The sequence below is a fragment of the Ischnura elegans genome, chromosome 3 (assembly GCF_921293095.1).
Source record: "Ischnura elegans chromosome 3, ioIscEleg1.1, whole genome shotgun sequence".
Taxonomy (NCBI): Eukaryota; Metazoa; Arthropoda; class Insecta; order Odonata; family Coenagrionidae; genus Ischnura; species Ischnura elegans.
The window spans coordinates 118,102,547-118,111,801 of record NC_060248.1 but is presented as its reverse complement, the minus strand read 5'-3'; the positions used below and the strand labels follow the sequence as shown (position 1 = coordinate 118,111,801).

The following is a 9,255-nucleotide window of genomic DNA, read 5'->3' as shown; positions in this document are numbered from 1 at the left end:
CACTTCGCGAAAAGGAAGATGCTTGGAGAAAAATAACACAAATGTACAACACGTCGAGTGTTATTACGTAGGAGGTACGGTAACATTTTATAATTCTACAGTATGGAATACATTTGTGATAATTGGTTTTGCCGGTAAACTGTGAGTGCACGAAAAAGTCATTCATTTCAATGGCCTTCAGAGCAGTAATAAATTGAGTAATTATTATGTTGCAGCGAACGGTAGCTCGACTTAAGAAATGGTTGTGCAACATCAAGCAACATCAGAGGAGTGCATTAACCACCGAAAAGCAAAATAGATTGAAAACTGGCGGAGTCAGGCCTCCTAAATCACCTGAAATTGACCCGGAAGTTAATAGTATTGTGCCTGATTTAATGACAACAGCCCCTACAATATTCACCTCCAACATGGCTCCAGAAGAAATCGCAGGTAATTTTTTAGTGTTGTATAAATAGATAAGAAAGAGATAAATGACATTTTTATTTTTTCAATTAACTTTTTATTTTTTTCGGTAAAATTTTCTACATGAACGTCATCTTAAAATAATTTTAACCTGACTTTTTTAATTTTATAGAAAAAGCAGACTTCATAGCAGACGATGTTGGTGACGGTGGTGAGGCAATATCCACAGGTGAGACACATGCTTACATACGAGAAAGGTCTCAGTGAATGATATAGATGCTATTTATTCATACTTACATTTTTCCTTTTATTTATAACTATGTTTTTTGATACCTCAAATAAGTAAATTGAAATTTATATCCTTTTTTAGTTTCATACTTCTCCAATGCTAATACAAACAAAGCTAGAATCAATGGACTATCATGTACCTACCATTATCAAGTATTTTTTTTAATTAGAAAATCTATAACGGGATAAACAAGCAACTAAATCAGTCATCTTTGAAGAGAAAGAAATAAAGTTATGTTAAATAATTAATTGTCATGATGTATTTACTTTTTTATAATTGCAGATATGTATGAGATGGTGTTGGAAGTACAGGACACCCACTCAGGTGACACATCATCAGATCAAGGTGGGTGGATTCATTCTATCATATGTGAACATATATTTTAATTACAAATTACTTCTGATCAAAATTTTGCAGCTGCACAAATAAGCCATATATTTGGGACAATGAGTAAACAAATATGAAATTACATAATGAATAAGAAAGTATATATTATCATTTGTGGATAAATACTTAATTTCATGGAAGCTAGAGTGGTTATTCATTATAACTATACCTTAATCAAAACCAAAGCCATTCAGCAGAACTCTCACATTCCAGCAGACTCTCTTCCGAAATTTCCGACCCAAGGTGTTCCTCAAGGATCTATTCTTGGTCCAATTCTATTTTTATTATACATAAATGACCTCACCAACTTTGTATCCTCAGCAACTGGTATTCACCCAGTATTATATGCTCATGATGCCAACTTTATTATAACGTCCTCAACTGTTAAAGGGTTACATACAGCAGCCAACTTTGTCTCCGATCAGGTTCTTACTTGGTGTAAATTAAATTGTCTTAATCTCAATGTCACAAAATCCCAACTTATTTACTTCTCTAATTTCAATAAAACCCCTAGTTTGCTTAATGTAGACCTAAATGGAACATGTATTCCACAGGTTGACGACACCATGTTTCTGGGAATGAATATGGATGCGCATCTTTCCTGGGAAAAACTTGTCTCTAATCTAGCTGGTCATCTCAGCTCTAAGTGTTTCCTAATCAGATCAATTAGGTCCACTGTATCCATTGATGTTCTTCTAATTATTTACTATGGGGAATTCTACCCCATTTACTATACACCATTCTACACTGGGGCTCTTCACCCCATGCAGTGACCATTTTTAAAATCCAAAAAAGAGCTATACGTTGTTTGCAAACAAACCATGTAGAACCCCATGTCGCCCTTTGTTTAAATGTCTTCGCGTGCTACCTATTCCCTGTGTCTACATACTTTCTGTTTTATTATATGCCAAGTCAAACTTTAAGGACTTTGCGCTAAACTCGGATATTCATAACCAGGGTACTAGGCAGCAGGGAGACTTGCATGTCCCATTTGTACGTACTAAGAAAGCTATCTGTGGCTTTAGAACAATGACTCTAAGGCTTTATAACAAGCTTCCGAAGAACCTAAAAGCTCCTGAGAGTTTGTCGACCTTCAAAACTAAGAGTAAAAACTTTTTATTATCCAAATGTTTCCACTCCGTTGATGACTACTTATCTTTATAACTGCCTTTGAATTTAAACTGCCATTTTGTATATAGCTTGATTTTGTATTCATGACATGCCATATACAATGTACGTACAATACTTGTCGTCTGGCAAATAAAAAAAATAAAAAAAACATATGGGGGCTATCCTTTAATTTTTTATAATTTTAGCCTATGACTTCCTGACTATAGCATTGATTGCCCTAAAAATCACGTTTCAACATGAGTTGTTTCCAGTGAGAAGATGGCTTTGTTTAGATTCGTATCAGAGATAGAAATATACAAAAATGAGCTATGAACTTGTAACACATGACCTTTAGGCTGGTGCAGTCAGTATTGGGGTTGGTGTCCATTAGCTCCTACTCATTAGTCAAAACTCAATAAGCAAACTAATACACAATATTTAACTAAGTTACACTCATAAATTACCAGTTAATTAATCCAAATTTAGGAATGCTTAAGTTGATGATTATTTAATTATCCATTGACACATTTTAATTGATAGAAAATATGAATGAATTGAATAAATTAAACCTTTTAAGGCATCATGTTTTTCTCACAAATAAAATGGAAATTTGATCAATTAACTTCTTGTCGCATAGCAAAACCGTCTTCTGGCAGTCAGATGGTTCATTGGAACCACTACATCTTTAACATGATCATCTCGTACAAGATCATCGTGTAATATTAGGCTCAAATTGTTCAGCACAGCGGAGGCCACAATGAAACTTTCTGAGCAAACAGGTTTTGTGGATAGGCCCTTTGAAAGGCATGGAAACCTCCTTTTCCAAATGCCTAACACGCTTTCCAAAAATAATCTAGTTCTTGCATTCATCTCATTGTACCTATACATTTAATGAAGCCAATTTAGAGTATGCACATCAGAATTAGTGTACGGTGTGCATATAAATATTGGTTTTTAATAGTGAAATTTAAAATACAATGTATAATTGGCTTATAATCAATAGGGTCATATTATGTCTCAAGTATCCAGGCCATTTTCACAGGATATATTAACTGTTTACAAGTAACAGTAATTTTTACAAGTAGCAAATTTCGGCGAAGGGGCGCTTACTTTGACAAAGGGGACCAAGGTGGCTACACTATGTAGGGTGGATGGAGTAGAAATACAGGAAATTGCTGATGACGAGGCAGTTCTAGTGAGAACCGTAGAGGGCGTCAAAGGGGTAGACTTCGAGAATAAGCTGAGCCACTTGAAGGGTCGGGAGAGGGAGGAATTACTTGCTTTATTGCGAGAATTCGAGGGAATTTTTTGCGAAACTGACCTACCGCCGGACGGACGGATATTATTTCCCACCTAATACCGACGGGAAACGCTGCCCCATTTGTCGGCGCCCCTATCGTTTGCCACATCATCAAAAGCCCTTAGTTGAGAAATTCATTGAGGATCAATTAATGGCGGGGGTGATAGTACCAAGTGAAAGCCCATGGGCCTCTCCTGCGGTAATTGTCCCAAAAAAATCTGCCGACGGGGCCCCTAAATTTCGGTTCTGTGTAGATTTCAGGGCCCTTAATGCGGTAACAACGCCCGATGTTTACCAGCTCCCCAACATTACCGAAACCTTAGACTATTTAGGCAATTGCAGATATTTTTCGACATTAGATCTAACTTCGGGCTACTATCAGATTCCAATCCACCCGGAGTCACAAGAAAAGACAGCATTTAACGCACACAACGGCCATTATGAATACGCTAGGATGCCATTCCGGCTTAGGAATGCCCCTAGTTCGTTCCAAAGATTGATGGACTGTGTGTTGCGTGGATTGAAGCCATCGCACTGCCTTGTGTATTTAGATGACGTCATCATCTTTGGGACGGACATGGAGGAACTCGTTTCTCGGTTAAGAGAGGTATTTTCGAGATTGAGGAAGGCCAAACTATCCTTGAAATTATAAAAGTGCAATTTCGCTTTGGAGGAAGTCAAATACCTGGGGCACGTTATCGGCAAGGAGGGTGTGAAGCCTGATCCAAGCAAGATCGAGGCCGTAGTTAATTTCCCGACTCCCACCTGCGTTAAGGAAGTGCAATCCTTCCTTGGCTTGGCCAATTATTATCGGCAGTTTGTGAACGATTATGCAGTCATCGCGCGCCCGCTGACGCGCATGATGGAAAAGGGGGTTGCTTTCGTGTGGACGCCGGAATGCGATGAGAGCGCTAACGAAGGCCCTGACCACGAGCCCTGTGTTGGCCTATCCAAATTTTGATGAACCTTTTATCATTTCGACAGACGCCTCCAACTTTGCAATCGGGGCGGTGTTATCGCAGGCAATTGGAGGCGTTGAGAGGCCTGTCGCGTACGCATCCCGGCAGCTACACGCAGCCGAAATTAATTATTCCACTGCCGAAAAGGAGTTGCTATCTGTGGTTTGGGCTGTGACCCACTTCCGGTGTTATATATTTGCTCGAAAATTCAAAATCATTACGGACCACGCGGCCTTAAAATGGTTGTTTGGGCTAAAGGACCCCAATGGACGCCTTATGGGGTGGACCTTGAAGCTAGCCGAGTATGACTATACAGAGGAATACAAGCCAAGGAAGTTACACTCGAACGCAGACGCTCTGAGTAGGAAGGTAAGAAGGGTAGAGATTTTAGAAAAACCTGACTTCAGAGCTGCGCAGGCAAAAGATGAAGAGTGTTCTAGGCTGATGAGTGAACCAGGGTTTGAGATGCGTGAGGGTCTATTCTGTACGATTGATCGAGGAGAGTGCAAAATAGTTGTTCCGAGAGAGGTGCGGGTACAAATTCTTAAACAGAATCATGACCATCCGATGTCAGGTCATTTGGGATTTAAGGCGACGAGCGCACGCGTAGGAGATCAGTACTAGTGGCCCGGTTGGAAAAAGGCTTGCGAGGGTACGTTAAGGGTTGAGTGATGTGTCAGCAAAGGAGCCCGCATGGTAGAGGCAAAGCCCCTTTACATCCTCTGCCAATGGCTGAGTGGCCATTTGAATTTATTGCGCTACATATTGTTGGGCCCTTGCCGCGGACTGATTTAGGAAATAAGAATGTTTTATCGATAATCGACCATTTTTCGCGGTACCTTGTAATGATACCCTTGCGGGATCAGATGGCAGAAACGGTGGCAGTGGCTCTAGTGAGGGATTGGATACTTGAATTTGGTGTGCCAGGCAGACTCCTCACTGATCAGGGAAGTAATTTTACTTCCGACTTATTCAAAAGGGTTGCCGAACTTTTAAAAATTTCCAGGTTGAGAACTTCCCCTTTTCACCCTCAATGCAACGGGAGAGTGGAACGAATACATCGAACAATCGCCCAAATCCTTTCCCATTACGTGAACTGTAAGTCAAGCAACTGGGATTCCTGGGTCGATTACGCTGTTTCCGCCTATAACAGTAGCTGGCACTCTAGCATTAAGTTCTCTCCATACGAGGAAATTTTCGGGAGCAAATGAGGGGTCCGTTTGAGTGTGCAGTGCGGGATCACCCTATTTTGGACAACACTTACGTTGCCACTTTAAACGAAAGGTTGCTTAAAATGTGGGAAAAGTGCAATAAAAATAGTGGGGAGGCTCATCGGAAACAAGCGAGGTCTGCGAAGGTCACCAAGCAAAGACATTATCAGGTGAATGACCTCGTTTACTTGAGTGACCCCTCCCAAACCCCCTTGTGGTGACCGCCCCTGAAGAACAAGACGCTCTCGGCGAGCGCACACCCTTCCCCTTGCCACCGCCCCTCCCGCCCAGATCCCCGTATGCATTGAGATCCCGAGGAGAACCGAATTCTCCCTCCGTATCGACCGAGGACCAGGGAGAGGAGGAGGGAGAGAGGAGCGTTTCCCCCATAGAAGAGGGTTATAATTTGCGCCCCCGCAAGTAGTGTGAGAAGAAGAAGATGGAGTGCTTTACGCTGTTACTTGTGCTATTAGCCTGCGGGCTGGGGGCCATCACGGCATACTTGTGGCGTTATTGCTTAAGGTGGGCATCCAGTTGGGGTAGGGGTGTTAAGTAATTGATTGTCACGGTTATTTTATCTCATGAAGAACATTGAACTAATGTGTTGATTTGAAATGTCTTTTTGTGTGTATTCCTTTGTATTTTAATTGCAGAAGAAGTTGTGGTGAAGGATGAGGGAGTAATTTTGTGAATTTTGGATATGGGTGTTTATGGGATTTGTTTCTTAATATTTTGTCTGTGGATTTCGTGGGTTGAGTAACATAAATGTCTTTTGTGTGTATTCCTTTGTATTTAAATTGCAGAAGAAATTGTGGTGAAGGATGAGGGAGTAATTTTGTGAATTTTGGATATGGGTGTTTATGGGATTTGTTTCTTAATATTTTGTCTGTGGATTTCGTGGGTTGATAAAACATACGCCTGAAGAAATGGCGATTTATTGATTAGTTAGTGATGAGGATCATCAATATTTTAATTTTGTGTCAAACCTTAATTCCATTATCTGCCAGTGGAGATTGTACTCACAGTATCACTTTTTACCATTTAGAAATTTTATTATTTTGCTGGCTGGACTTTCCAATGAAATTTTAAGATCGTTGCATGATTTGTAGAAAAATTTCCAGTGTGTCAATTTTTCTCTTTGTCGGGGGAGTAATTTAATGACTGCTCTGCATTTTCCCCACCTCACGTCGACTTCCGTTCGTCGCTCGCCGTTGCTGACTCGCAATCCCACGGTAGGAGTGAACGCTCACCTCAAGGGGTGGGGGGTGGGAAGGTGCTGATGATGGGTCAGCATACACGAGGCGGACGACGGTTGCGCGGATGGGACGCGCGTGGAGGAGGCGTCAGTCGGTTTGTAGAATGGAATAAAGCATGTCGTAGAATGTACTACTGCCTCCTCAATTCATCATCCCGTTCCCTTGATGCGTCTCCGACGAACTCCCAATAGTCAATCGATTTACAGTTAGCATTAAAAAGGGAGCGCTATCGAAGACTGATGAAATATGATGAAGAGTTGGCTTTGGTGCGTCTGAAGACGGAAAAGGAAGTTGGTTGCATACAAATAAGGCATGCAAATGCCATGAATGAACTACAAGTGAGGGGTGCAACTGCAAAAGCGGAATTGGAGGAATTCCTTCAAAAAGAAAAAAATAAAGTTTGACTTTTAATCGCTTTGTTCATTACACCAGATTATTTACTATGTTTTGTCTTTCACTGATTGTAATATTGTTTTGTGTGTTCCATTGATTTTAATATTGGTATGTCAGTTTCAATGAATGTAATATTGTTTTGTTTGTTCCATTGATTGTAATATTGTTTTGTGTGTTCCATTGATTGTAATATTGTTTTGTGCAAAAGCAATTGTGTTACAATGATTTAAAAAATGCAATAACATTAAAACATTTAACGATGTCGAAAATTTCAAGAATATCATCATTTCATTTTCATTAAGATCTCCTTTTCTGGCAACTTTGCAGGAATAAATGCTTGAATGGGAGCCTGACATTATTCTAAAACATTTCCTGGAAATCAGTTTGGGTTTTAATAGCATTGCATTACATTCAAAGAGAAAGTCCTTTAATGCATAGGTTCTCAACCTATCTGTTATGACCGATTGGGATGTGGACTGACCCTTCCACAAGGGTTTTCAGAAACCATTGCAAAAAAATATTTACAATTATAATGAAGAAGTAGCTATCAATATAATTTTATAATTATTATACTTGGTTGCAATGGCAGCAAGAAAAGTATTATAATACCATAGCCCATGGTAGGTTGAGAACCTCAGCCCTAATGGACCTTTATCTAACAATTGTTGATTCTATGATGAAATTAGAGTGGCAAATACTCAACATTAACTGAAGAATATACTTTGGGGAAGTACCATCTCTAATGTGATAAATGAGTTAAGAACAATTGTCTTATGTTCACTTAAAACTTCAAATTAATTGATTATCACTCACATTTATGCTATAGTAATTCGAATGCCACAGGCAGTACTTACTCTTGTGATTCTCTGATTATAGAATTATGATTAATATTGAAAGCATGCTTTTGAAAATGGGCATTTAAGCGATTGTTAGTGTAATAAAGAATACATATATTAGCATGGTACCTTTTGTTAAATCAAAGACCCCATGCTGGTAGCATGACCTGAAGAGAATAATTATAAGAGATTATACCATTGGCTCAAATAGGTACAATAGCTGTGCCTCCGTCTCTGGGTTGGAAAAGGGAGTAAGCATAGGCAGGGATAACTTGATTATCGTAACTTACTCTACTACTTATACTCAAAAGATGTAATGCAATAGAAACTCTCATCGGCTCTCTCAAATCAGACAGCAACACAAGGTAAACATATAATTAACGCTGAGGCCAATATCAAGCCGCAGCTTAATTTGATATTAGAACAGCGTTTTTAAAAATTGTCACATACCACTACACACTTCTACACTGCCATAATAGTCCCATCGAAAACTGTTATACGATACTCTTCGAAGCAGCGGCTACTTACTTTAATTCAAAATGTATGCCTATTTCATTCTCATTGCACTCTTCAAGACCCACAAAATACACGTTGGTACGAAAAGACATGCTTTCCCCTAATTCGAGAAGTTAGAACTGGAAGAAAAGCAATTACACACTGCACCTAAAGGATATATTTCTTTTCAAAAGGCACAAAACAATTTATAACTGATAGAGAAGCATTCCAGAACACTGACTTAGTTTACGTTGGGTGCTCTACGACGAGAATATTTCCGTCATGAATAATAAGATACGCGAAATGACAAGGTTAATATTGTGCGAAACAATTAAAATGGAAAAATTAATGCCACCAAAGACGTGCACAGTAGCACAATCGCGAACTGTAGATAACGGTATGTTACTCGCACTTTCAGACATCACTTTATCTATAAAATTTTCCACTCAAACACGTAATCCACGTCAAATAAGACTCACTGATATTCGAAATATAATTACTGAAGCAAATAAGGCGAAGAATCCCCTCCTTGCAATGAAAAAAAATGTTTTACACACACTCAACCGGTTGTCCACTTCCCATTTTGTGACAGCAATAAGTAAATCCAGTCGTCCGAG

General features: G+C 39.5%; 1 long non-coding RNA gene across 1 annotated transcript; it reads left to right on the top strand.

The window, feature by feature from the left end:
- The first annotated feature begins 329 nt into the window (after positions 1–329).
- Positions 330–2,664, top strand: LOC124155105. The gene is made up of 3 exons (XR_006864128.1): positions 330–429; positions 575–631; positions 974–2,664. It is a non-coding gene; the product is annotated as an uncharacterized LOC124155105 (long non-coding RNA).
- The last annotated feature ends 6,591 nt before the right edge of the window (positions 2,665–9,255 follow it).